Consider the following 13,145-nt stretch of genomic DNA (forward strand, 5'->3'; position numbering starts at 1 on the left):
ATTCGCCAAGAAGTGGCCATCCAGACTCGGCCGCAGAAAAGAGTCATCATCCTGAAAACTGCCTATGAAGTGGCCGCGAAGCGTCTCGCCCAAGTGGAATAAATACGCAATAACAACCATATCCATCAAGTCACGCCGTACCTCACCGCACCGCTCAACTCGTTCAAGGGTGTTATCCACGGAGTGGATGCGGGCCTTTCCACCACTGAATTAATGAATTGCCTGGACAGCTATCAAGCCACCATCATCACGGCGAGAATGATGGGCGAGACCGAATCAGTTCTCATAATATTCGAAGGCACCACTGTACCCCATACAATGCTTTTCCGGCGAGCATCGTACAGGTGCCGCCCTTATCATCCAAAAGCCCTGAAATGTGAAAGATGCAGGACCTACGGACATCGTGCCATGAATTGCCCCCAAGTGCCGACTTTCTGGAGATGGCCTACGTGTGCTACTGCTTTGCATCAAGATCAGACAACACATGAATGCATTCTCTAGTGTTATCACTGCGGCGGTGAACATCCCTCTTTCGATCCTACATGCTCAGTGCAACAACAAAAGGACAAAGCGAGTATCAAAGCAGCCTACGACCAGTGAGTACACCTCCGCAAAAACCTTCAAAAAGCCATTACACGGGCGTCATCACCCGCCAAGCGCGACAGTCGCAGTCAACAAAAAGAGCCGCTGCGAAAAACGCCAACAACCAAGACAAATGCGAGCCAGCAGGCACCGCACTATCAGCGACTTGACACATCATGCCACACAGTTCAGCACCAAGCATCTGCGCCCGTGTAAACATCAACGCTACCACAAACATTGGTATGGGGACGTGTGTCTCCACCTCCTGCAACGCCTATTGAACCGTCACAGCAGTGCACCCAACAACGACCGATTCTCCAGCCGGCCAATCTACAGCCTCCAGACGGAAGAGTTCCGAAGCCCACTTCTGATACCAAGGCTTCCAACGCTGACCCCACCGAGGACGCACGATCGCCGTCCACTTCACTGCCCGCAAACCCGCCTGGACTTTCTCCGCCAGCGAATCTGCCAGGTACTCCTCACCCCTATCCAGTACCCCTTACTCATTCCTCCCCCATAGCCCAAGCTCCCTTTAACCATCCGCACATTAACCAACAACTCACATTGCTGAAAGAAAGATTAGCTCCGTGTAAACAACATATAGCTGAACTCACCGAACGCATGACAAACTTAGAGAAAATGGTGTCCAACATTCTAAATATGGTTAACCCCCTTGTCTGCCGCATAGAAGAGCTCACCAAACTTGTAGTTTCGTTAGAAAAGACTTTTTCAGCTCTCTCAGCACCACAAACACCTATGGAAGCAACATTTCAATCTCTCAAAAGACCTCGATCGCCTGAGCCCGCACAGCCGGGCATTCCTCCTTCACAGCCGCCCCCTCCACTCTCCCCCGCAACCGGATCCTCGTATATTTCATAATGGATGCTAAATCGGCATTCAGCGTCATCAAGTGGAATTCTAGGAGCTTGAAATTCAACCGCACACCCCTTCATCAGTGGATTCTCACCCTCCCGTTCCTTCCTCAGGCTATCTTACTTCAAGAAACTCGACATGCGATGAATATTCCTGGGTATCGCGCCCTTCATGCTCAACCAAACGAGGCCCCACTCGTGTCCACATTCATTCGACGGGATCTCCAGTATGAACCTTTAGAACCTCCCGCAGCTCTTGCAAATCACCTGACTGCATTCGCTTTCTACCCCTCCCCAAAACATAAACCTTTTTGTTTTCTAAATTTTTACAATCCTCCTAAAGAACACAAACTCTTCAAGGCCCTTTTCAGTTTTACTGCAGAGCTCGCCAATAAGTATGAGGTCCTTTTGGGCGGCGATTTCAATGCCCCCCACGTCAGCTGGGGATATCGGAGCAACCTACGCCCAGGCAGGCTTCTGCATTCGTATATCACGCAGCAGCATTTCACTATAATTAATAATCCTGATACCCCAACCAGAGAAGCTTCTCGGATCTGCATATGTAACCCGGACTCACACTCAAGAACAACTTTTTAGCGATCACTACATTATCATTATTTCATTAGACATGTGCTCTCGGAAACGTAAAATTCAAGTCAAGCACACCAATTAAGATGCGTTCCGCAAACTTCTTGTGAATTCAAATAGCTCCACTGAATCGTATGATGAGTGGGTTCAATCTGTAAAGCGGGCGCAGGCACAAGCAATTAAAGAGGCGGTCACCACGGCCCCTGCCCAGCATCCAGACCCGCATCTGACCCGCCTGTGGAAGCGCCGAAAACGGATCCTGAGGCGGATCAGGGAGCAGCCCCAAAATTACCAGCTTGGGGAGCGAATAGAATCTTTGGATCTTCAAGTCCGTCAGCACTGTGCTTCCATTGAGAACTCGAACTGGACAAAAATATGTGATCAGATTGACGGTAGCTTGCATCAAAAATCTGCATGGCACCTACTTCGTGCTTTACTTGGTCCGCAACCGCCCCCCGTGCCAACTCTAGATAAGCACCTAACCATACATGGCCCAACAAAGCTTACTAAAAACTGCAGGATCTTTATATACCCCACCACTGCTATGCTCGTACCCCTCGTACTCAGGGCCAGATAACCCAGACCTCGACGAGGAATTCACGCTGGCAGATCTGGACTGGGCTCTCGCGAGAAACTCCAAAACATCTTCCCCGAGAGATGATGAAATCACTTACACATTACTCCGGAACCTTCCTGAGCACGACAAGGAGCAACTACTTTCCTTCATCAATACACATTGGTCAGAGGGAACTTTCCCTCAGGAATGGTGTTCCTCTACCATTGTCATGATCCCAAAATCTGGCAAGCCGCCGGCACTGCAAAACCTCCGTCCCATTTCGCTTACTTCTTGTGTGGGCAAGACGATGGAACGGATGGTGTTGGACCGATTTCAACGTCTTCTGGACACCGCATCGTTTCTCCCACATAACCAGATTGGCTTCCGCCCCCACGTGTCTACTCAAGATCTCTTTTTGCTTCTCCAGCATACCTTCCTTTCACCGCCCTCCTTCCAAGTCCATGCCCTGGTCACAGTATATGTGAAAAGCATTCGATGATATTTCCCACGATCATATACTTCACTGTGTTCAAGAAACTGAGCGTGGGTCCACTCTGTACTCATACATACGCAACTTCCTCAAAGATCGCACTGCATGTTTCCGCATAGCAGGCGAGAATACCCTTCCCTTTTCTCTCACCCTTGGCACCCCTCAAGGCGCTGTTCTTTCCCCCACCCTCTTTAATCTTGGTATGGCCCCACTTTCATGTCAACTTCAAAAAATTCCAAACTTGTCTCACATATTTTATGCTGACGACCTCACGCTGTGGTGCACACAAGGCTCCCCAGGGGAGGTCGAGGCAACACTTCAACAAGGCCTTGATATTATATCCCAGTTTCTGACTTCTGCTGGGCTCCAGCCAGCACCAGAAAAGTCCAAGCTCCTCCTCTTATCGCGTACCCGCTATCAAAGATCCGTCAATCATCACATATCTCTTCATTTAGCCAACCATCCTATCCCACAGGTTTCTTCATGCAGAATTCTAGGCATTAATATTCATGAAAGGTCCAATCAATTAAATGTCAATTCAGCGATTAGCACGTGCCGCTCCGTTACTCACCTGGTCAGGCGTGTTGTTAAACGCCAAGCAGGATTGCAAGAAAAACAAGCCAGTCAGTTAGTGCATGCACTAGCACTAAGCAAAATTTTATACGCTCTTCCTTATTTTGAACTCACACAACAGCAAACTATAAAAGATTCATCAGCGCTCAACAGCCTCTATAAAGCATCCCTTAACCTCCCTGTACACACTTCAAATAAGAGGCTCTACGCCACAGGCCTTTTTCTTCCCCTCCCCACATTACTCATTCTCCACTGAGACAGGCAGGTGGCTCGACTGTCTGGCACTTTGCAGGGTCGCTGGCTCCTAGAGAAAGCAAATCTGTCTCCTATCAACCTGCCTATCGAAGAATCATCTGCACCCCTTCCCTCCAATATGCGCTTCGCCCCTCCACCCCGTCATATGGCCCCTTGTGTGAATAATTGTCGCAGGGAAGCTCAGGCAGCTCACCACAGTCCTCCCTTATCAACACAGACTGTAGCATATACAGACGCCACCATATTGGACACAGGTTCTGCGGCATATGTAATCTTCACCCCTTTGGTGGCGGACCCTTCCCTTCATACATGCGGCCCATACAGCAATCCTCCCCCCATCGCTACTCTAGAGATTGTACCTATCATTCATGCCATCATGTCCTTCTCTGAACTTCCTCGCACTTCTTCGTACACCATTTACACTGACTCAATGGCGGCTATTGGCTTGCTGCAGCGTCGGCTAATTCCTTCGGACCTAGAAACAGCATTACACCACGCCTTACGTTCGTTGGCTCCATCGTCAGTCACGATACGGTGGGTCCCTGGCCATGCAGGGATCACAGGAAATGAGCTGGCTCATCAGCTAGCCCGCGATATTCACATCCGGGCGCCTGTGATCCCTTGGTCAAGCCCTCCGACGTGGCACGATGCGTTGGCCTATAAACTCACAATTAAGGAACACTACAGACAACTAAAAACGTCATTTAGGCACGTAACCCGCGCCCATCGGCATCTCAACATTGCTCAAGCACATATACTTCGTAGGATTCAAACGAACACTCTTATTATACCTTCCCGACAATTCCATTTCCGTCTTCGTTCAGACCCTTCCTGTTCCAACTGTCCTGCGTTGTATGCCAATCTAGAACACTGCCTCTACTCCTGTCCAGCCGCCCAGTCCAGTCACTACATCCCCTTCCCTTCACCTCCCTCCTGGAGTGCCTGGCTGTCATCGGCACAGATGGAAAACCAGCTTGCCTTGATAAACCAGGCGAAGGATATGTTGAGTGCTTAATTTGCGCTCTTAAATAAAGTGTTATTTCTTCTCTCGCTTTGCTGGAATTGCAACCAGCCGGGCCTCGTGGCACGAGAGTGTCAAGTAAGGCGTATGCAGGGAAACGCGGACCGCCGGCGGCGATAATTGGTAATACCAGCCTGTCGCCGTCGGCGGGAGAATTTCCTGGAAGCCACGGCGGAAAACGGGAAATGTACTCCCACGCCGCGTCACCGGGCGACCGCACCGGCGGCTTAGAGGCTTTTGTCCCCCTCGCCTGTAGAGCGCAAGGAATGTTGTCGCGCTCGAGCCCTTTTATGCTAGTGCGGTTAGCTGGTCAAAGCTACTCGGCACTCATTGACACGGGCTCAACTCTGTCACTGGTCGGTGATGATGTGTTCGAGGCCTGCCGTAGATGTAACATCCGTATCAGTCCAGCAGAAACCCCTTTGAGCTTACCAGCAGGGACAACAAAAGCGGATGGAGCGGTACGTCTGGTCCTGCGTTTTGACGACAGGAAGCGGAGGCATCTCTTCGTCTATCTGCCCTGCTTAGCCATACCAGTTATTCTGGGAAGAGATTTTCTTTCGAGCGAAGGCATTGTACTTGACATGGGGGAAAACGGCTATCGCTACAGCCCCTTCACCCCCCTCATTCCCTTTTTAGCGCACCCAAACAGGAATGCATCGCTGAGCGAGCCAGCGTCCACGCTTTTGTGGCAGACGGCTCACACGCGACACTGAATGGTAGCCCATTAGAAACAATTATCGCGTCCTTTTCAGGAACCGGTAGTCAGCGCCGAAGGCTCGTGGAAACTTACTCCCGTTTTCGGATTTCTTCACAGAGAAACCAGGCAGAACCGACTTGCTTCAGCACGAGATAGAAACGGGTGATGCGCGCCCTTTCAGATGTAACCCGCGGCCGTTAGGCGCGCATAAGAGACAGCTTCTCGACTGCGCCCTTGACAAGATGATTGATACTGGCGCGGTGGGACCCTCACAAAGTCCCTGGGCGTCCCCAGTGGTTCTAGCGCCAAAGAAAGATGGTTCGGTCAGGTGTGTGTTGATTATCGAAAGCTCAACTCACTGACGCCTACGGTTGCGCTCCCTTTCCAGTCGATCGAGGCTGTGATGTACGCATTAGAGAACGCAAGGTTCTTCACAGTCCTGGATGCAAGCTGAGGGTACCTGCAGATTGAGGTGGCGGAAGGTGACATTCAGAAAACCGCATTCACCTGTGACCGCGGGCTCTTCGAATTTACCAGACTTCAGTTTGGTTTGTCTAATGCACCGAGCATATCATGCTATTGATGGACATTGTGCTGGGCTATGCAAGGTTCAACTACGCGATGGCGTACCTCGACGACGTCGTGGTATTCTCACGGTCATTCGAAGAGCATCTCATTCACCTGAATTCCGTTCTTGAAAGAATGAGACGTGCGGGTATAACCTCAACCCAAAGAAAGTGCAGTTGGCATCAAAGAGAGTGAACCTCTTGGGATTTGTGGTTGATGATGGCACTTTGAGACCGAACGATGACAAATTGCAGCCAATTCTGAACTACCCCTGCCCGACGGACGTGAAAAGCTTGCAGAGGTTTTTAGGAATGGTTGCCTTCTACAGACAATTCATCCGTAGTTGTTCAGAGCTCGCTAGGCCGTTGAACCAGCTGTTGCGGAAAGGCTCGAAGTGGGTCTGGGGCAAGGAGCATAACGACGCTTTTGTTGCCTTGGCTCGCACGATAGCGAACACCGCTAGTTTGCGCCTCCCGGACCTGAACAAGCCGTTTGTCTTGCAGACAGATGCTAGTGATGCCGGTGTAGGAGCGGTTTTGTTGCAGGAACACGAGGGCAAGCTGCGCCCTATCGCGTTCGCTAGCCGCACACTCACATCAGCGGAGCGGAATTACTCCGTGACCGAAAAGGAATGCCTGGCGATAATGTTCGCATTGTCCAAGTTCGACATGTACCTAGACGGAGCGGTTTTCACCGTGCAGACAGATCACCAGGCACTTTCGTGGTTAAATAGGCTGAAAAACCCCGCAGGCAGACTCGCTAGATGGGCACTGACGTTGCAACGTTACGCGTATGCCATTGAGTACCACCGGGGCAGCATGAATAAGGTGGCCGATGCTTTATCGCGCGCACCGTTGAAGGCTGGCAGAAGCGCAGAAGAGGCGCAGACCAGCATTGCTGAAAGCGGCGTCGCCGCTAGTGGAGAGGACGGACGCGAGTGTCGCGCCCTGGGCAGGCAGAGTTGCCGCGCTGTGCTGCGAGAGAGAGAAGGCGCAGCAGCTGGTGGCGGCGGCTACTCGCCTGCCAAGAAGCAAGGCAGAGAGAAATCTGTCATGGGGTGTAGCGGTCAGTAGGGAAGACCTAATTGAGGCCCATAAAGCAGACGGTTTATGCCAGCGGGTGCTGACAGAGCTTGCGAGTAGTGCAGCTTGCACCGGGAACGCTGAGGGCAAGTACGGCGCGTATCTGCTGGGCGATGATGGCTTACTGCTCCGCTACATCCCCCAACTTGACGAGGAAGAGGCGATTGCATCCCACTTCCGTGCCGTGGTTCCGAGGAGTTGCGGAAACGATTCCTCCAGTACTTCCATGACTCAGCGCTGGCAGGCCATGGCAGCGGCAGTAAGACTTATGACAAGTTATGCCGTGTCGCGACCTGGCCAGGTATGAGAAAGGATGTGCTGGGTTACGCCCGTACATGTCCTGTTTGCCAGGTAGCCAAGCCTCGGGCGGGGAAACCCGCTGGCATGATGAAGCCGGTAGTTACCAACTATCCGTGGCAAGTGGTCGCATGCGATATCATGGGACCCCTCCCTCTCTCCGCGCGCAGACTCCAATATATCCTGGAAATAACGCACCACTATTCCAAGTGGGTTAAGGTTTTTTCCCTTAGGAAAATTGTGTCAAAACGGATTTGGGAGAAACTGTTGGAGACATTCACTCGTTTCGGTTTCCCTTCCGACCTGATTACAGACAATGCCTCGTATTTCACAAGCAAAGTCTTTGTTGATTCCTGTCGGGCGCTTTGAATCCGCCACAGGAAAACGAGTCCCTACCACGCTCAAAGCAACATAACCGAGAGAGTGAATCGGAATGTTAAGAGTATGCTGGTCGCGAGGACCGAGCAGCACTGAGATTGGGACGCACGGCTGTCCGAACTGGCTTTCGCCACTAGAACAACCATGAACAGGTCGGTGGGTATGACACCTGCCTACTTGAATTTTGGGAAAGAGATTGCTTTTCCGCTAGAGAACGCCCTAATTGACGCGGCGGGGCCTGCGTCCCCTCCGCTTACGCAGTACGTGGCAAAGTTCCGCGAGCGCCTTGAGGCAGCGCAGCACGCGGCTCGTGAAAATCTCGATGTCACGCGCATGGAGCAAGCGGATCAGTACAAAAAAGGTCGTCGTCACGTCGTTTTCAACACGGGCGACTTGGTACTGAAAAGAACGCACCCGCTTAGTAACGCAGCGCGTGGTTTCGCTGCGTCGCTAGCGCACAAGTGGGTTGGACCGTTCGAAGTTACGGCACGGACTATGCCACTCACCTACCAGCTGCGGTTGTTGGCGAGCAGTGAAACCGCTGGTCCGGTGCACGTCGCAGACCTGAAAGCTTACCACCTTCGCAAGGACGATGACTGCGAAGCGGCGGAAGCTCAAAGCGATGCAGCGATCTCCCCCAAAGTAAGGCGTACAGGTAGCAACCCCGTTCGAAACGACCCTATAACCTAAGGCCAAGGTAGTGCACTACTTTGTCTAATGTCATTGCTTCTTTCAGAATGCATTCTGATAAGATTTTGCAGCAGCCAGATGAACCACCGTCGCTGGGGCGGGAAACCGAACCGAGCGCATGGTTCAAGGAGGGGCCACTTAAACAGGGGGTACCCCCTTAGTTTGTCGTGGTTTGTGGCCCATCATTGTGACCAGCGCGGCCATGCTGGCAGTCTTCAACGAGTCTGGATTGGAGCCCACTGCCCAGGCCTGGAGTACAGGCCTCAGGAAGCCAGGTGTGCCCGGGACGGGAACGTCTGCTGCAAAGGGGTCCCAGTGCATCCAGCACGGCGCCACGTGGAAAGGGGTCAGCGATGTAGAGTAGCAGCTCAGGGCCGCTGCCAGGCGTATCCGTGGCCGAGCCCAGCTGCGCGGTGACCCCGAGGATGTGGCCGCTGCCGGAGAGGGACCAGCCGGAACAGTCCCGTCCTGCCCGCTGCTTCTCCCGTCCCACGGACTAGCTGAGATGGCATCCCGCCAGAGCCGGGCGACACGCCTTCATATTTTACGCCGACCCGGGCTCGAACATGAACATGGACCGGCTGTTGGCGGAGCCCGGGCCGGACGCTGAGGGGGGGGGGGAGATGTGGGGCCCTGCGCCACATATCTGTAAGGCCCGTGGCGTGCCGCGCATTCGAAGGTCGCGCCACTTCTTATGCTCCCTGCGCAGTGCCTGTTTCCCTTTCCCCGCTCGTTCGGGGATAACCGGTCCCGCGCGAGGGGCTATAAAGGAAGACACGCGCCGCCGTCTCGCTCTCTCTTGGTCCCTGCCTCTTCCTTCCTGCTGCTTGGCTCCTGGCGCTTCTCCACGGAAACGACCCGCAGCCCTCCGGACGACGACCCCGCACAGCCTTGGACGACGCCCGCGCTTACGTGAGATTAATGTTTGTTATACAGCCCACTGTGTATTTGCGTACGCATCCCTCTGGCAGAGAAATCGCCCGCAACATACATACATACATACATACATACATACATACATACATACATACATACATACATACATACATACATACATACATACATACATACATACATACATACATACATACATACATACATACATACATACATACATACATACATACATACATACATACATACATACATACATACATACATACATACATACATACATACTGTGGGGCCCTGCACCACGTATCCGTAAGGCCCGTGCGCGCCGCGCATTCGAAGGCCGCGCCACTATCCCAATGCCCCCTGCGCGGTGCCTGTTTCCCTCTCCCCGCTCGTTCGGGGATAACCGGTCCCGCGCGAGGGGGCTATAAAGGAAGCCTCGCGCCGCTGTCTCGGCCTCTTGGTCCCTGCCTCCTCGTTCCTGCTTCGCTCCTGCTTCGCGCCTGGAGCTTCTGCACGGAAGACGACCCGCAGGCCGCAGCTCCCCGGACGACGACCTAGCACCGACTTCGACGATCCCTGTGAGATTAAAGATGTTTGTCATACGGCCCACTGTGTGTTTGTCGTGCACATCCCTCGGGCAGAGAAATCGCCCACAACTGGCACCCAACTGGGGCTGAATTAGCACCCATGTGGACAATTTTTCTGCCAACATGGCAGCGCACGACAACACGACGGGCCGGTCCTTTGTATGTTAGGCGCGACGCCATTTTCAGTTTAGGGCTATAGTGTGTGCAGATGACACGGAATGTAGTATAGTAGTGTTTGAACAGTGTTTTAATTTTGTTTTGGGTTATGTGTGTGTTTGTTAGTGTCGGGCGGTTTGTGTTTTAATTTTTTTTTGTGCATATGTTAGTTTTATGAAGTGTTTAGCCTTTGTGACTAGCCTCTTGATGCGGGCTAGGTGCTAGTCGTGCACGTGTAGGCTCCCGGCCGGCCTTAGTTGAGTGCAATGCCTCCGAGAAAAGACGTGCCAGATAGGGCCGCCGCTTCGGACGCCAGTGCGTCCTGAAGTGAGGTAAAGGACTCGGTAGAGTCTTCGCAGGTTACCGATGCGGCCGCCCTGATGAGGCAGATGAACGAAATGTCGGTGTTCACCCGTCAGCTCGGTTCGGTGGCTAGCGCCAACCAAGCCACAGCTGCGGCGACAGTCTCACGTCCGCGGATAAATGTAGAGGTTCCCTCCTTTTCCGGCTACACGGACGTTAAGTCAGTCCACGAGTTCTTGCAAGAAGTCGCGGATTATCAGACGGCGCTAGGTTCCCCAGACGATGTGGTGCTAGCGCAGATAATCCCCGTGGCACTTGTTGAGAGCGCGGCGCGATGGAGACGCTGTCAGCCGGCCTTCCAGTCGATGGCAGACTTCACCAATCGCTTCCGCGCCGAGTTCTTGCCGCCCGATTACGAACGCCGGATGGTTGAGGAGCTAGCGTTCCGCACACAGCACCCAGAGGAGAGCCTCCTCGAGTATGTACGCGCAATGCAGGAGCTCTACAAGAGGGCAGATCCCACGGCAACCGATCTAGAACAGGTCACGCGCGTGATGAGGCAATGCCATCCGCGCTTCAAGCCGTATTTGCGGGGACGTGGTTTTGCAAACTTCGAGGCCCTAGCACAGGAAGCGAAGGTAGTACAGGCGGATTTACTCGCTGAATTGCGCTACCAGCCACCCCCCAGGCCGCCCGAATCGCTAGAGCCGCGATGCGCCTGGGCCGGAGGCCAAGACTCCGTGCCGCGCGCCAGAGGTGCAGACGTAATGACGGTTGGGCAGGAAAGGCCAGCGGAAGGCTCCGCGATTCCTCGCGCTCTTGACCCGTACGCGTTCGTGCAGCGGCGTCGAGCTGGGCTCGCCAGCGACGTCCGCATAGGCGCGGAGAGAGGGGAAAGACGTCCCCAACCGCTTCGTGGAACGCGGCATTCCCCGACCGTGCGGCAGGTGAACGATAGGCTTTGCTGGAATTGCAACCAGCCGGTCCACGTGGCACGAGAGTGTCAAGCAAGGTGTATGCAGCGAAACGCGGACCACCGGCGGCCATAATTGGTAACACCAGCCTGTCGCCGTCGGCGGGAGAATTTCGTGGTAGCCACGGTGGAAAATGGGAAATGTACTCCCACGCAGCGTCACAGGGCGACCGCCCCGGGGGGCGCAGAGGCTTTTGTCCCCCTCGCCTGTAGAGCGCAAGGAATGTTGTCGCGCTCGAGCCCTTTTATGCTAGTGCAGTTAGCTGGACAAAGCTACTTGGCACTCGTTGACACGGGCTCAACTCTGTCACTGGTCGGTGATGATGTGTTCGAGGCCTGCCGTAGATGTAACATCCGCGTCAGGCCAGCAGAAACCCCTTTGAGCTTAACAGCAGGGACGACAAAAGCGGAAGGAGCGGTGCGTCTGGTCCTGCGTTTTGACGGCAGGAAGCGGAGGCATCGCTTCGTCTATCTGCCCGGCTTAGCCATACCAGTTATTCTGGGAACAGATTTTCTTTCGAGGCAAGGCATTGTGCTTGACATGGGGGAGAATGGCTATCACTACAGCCCCTTCACCCCCCTCATTCCCTTTGTTAGCGCACGCAAACAGGAATGCGTCGCTCAGCGGGCGAGCGTCCACGCTTGTGTGGCAGAGGGCTCCCCCGCGACACTGAATGGTAGCCCATTAGAAGCAATTATCGCGTCCTTTTCAGGAACCGGACCCGCGACACTGAATGGTAGCCCATTAGAAGCAATTATCGCGTCCTTTTCAGGAACCGGTAGTCAGCGCCGAAGGCTCGTGGAAACTTTACTTCCGTTTTCGGATTGCTTCACAGAGAAACCAGGCAGAACCGACTTGCTTCAGCACGAGATCGAAACGGGTTATGCGCGCCCTTTCAGATGTAACCCGCGGCCGTTAAGCGCCCATAAGAGACAGCTTCTCGACAGCGCCCTTGACAAGATGATAGATACCGGCGCGGTGAGACCCTCACAAAGTCCCTGGGCGTCCCCACTGGTTCTAGCGCCAAAGAAAGATGGTTCGGTCAGGCTGTGTGTTAATTATCGAAAGCTCAACTCACTGACGCCTACGGTTGCGTACGCTTTCCAGTCGATCGAGGCTGATGTACGCGTTAGGAAACGCAAGGTTCTTGACAGTCCGGGATGCAAGCAGAGGGTACCTGCAGATTGAGGTGGCGGAAGGTAACATTCAGAAAACCGCATTCACCTGTCATCACGGGCTCTTCGAATTTACTCGACTCCCGTTTGGTTTGTCTAATCCACCCGTTCATGCGATTGATGGACATCGTGCTGGGTGATGCAAGGTTCAACTACATGATGGCGTACCTCGACGACGTTGTGATATTCTCACAGTCGTTCGAAGAGCACCTCATTCACCTGAATTCCGTTCTTGAAAGAATGAGATGTGCGGGTATAACGATCAACCCAAAGAAAGTGCAGTTGGCATCAAAGAGAATGAACCTCTTAGGATTTGTGGTTGATGATGGCACTTTGAAACCGAACAATGACAAACTGCAGGCAATTCTGAACTACCCCAGCCCGACGGACGTGAAAAGCTTG

At 53.4% G+C, this 13,145-nt stretch overlaps 1 pseudogene; it reads left to right on the forward strand.

Moving 5' to 3' along the window:
- The first annotated feature begins 2,827 nt into the window (after window positions 1-2,827).
- On the forward strand, window positions 2,828-4,931 carry LOC146174626 (uncharacterized; annotated as a pseudogene).
- The last annotated feature ends 8,214 nt before the right edge of the window (window positions 4,932-13,145 follow it).

The sequence above is a fragment of the Amblyomma maculatum genome, chromosome 11 (assembly GCF_055883805.1).
Source record: "Amblyomma maculatum isolate TAMU_Amacu chromosome 11, ASM5588380v1, whole genome shotgun sequence".
In the NCBI taxonomy this organism is placed as follows: domain Eukaryota; kingdom Metazoa; phylum Arthropoda; class Arachnida; order Ixodida; family Ixodidae; genus Amblyomma; species Amblyomma maculatum.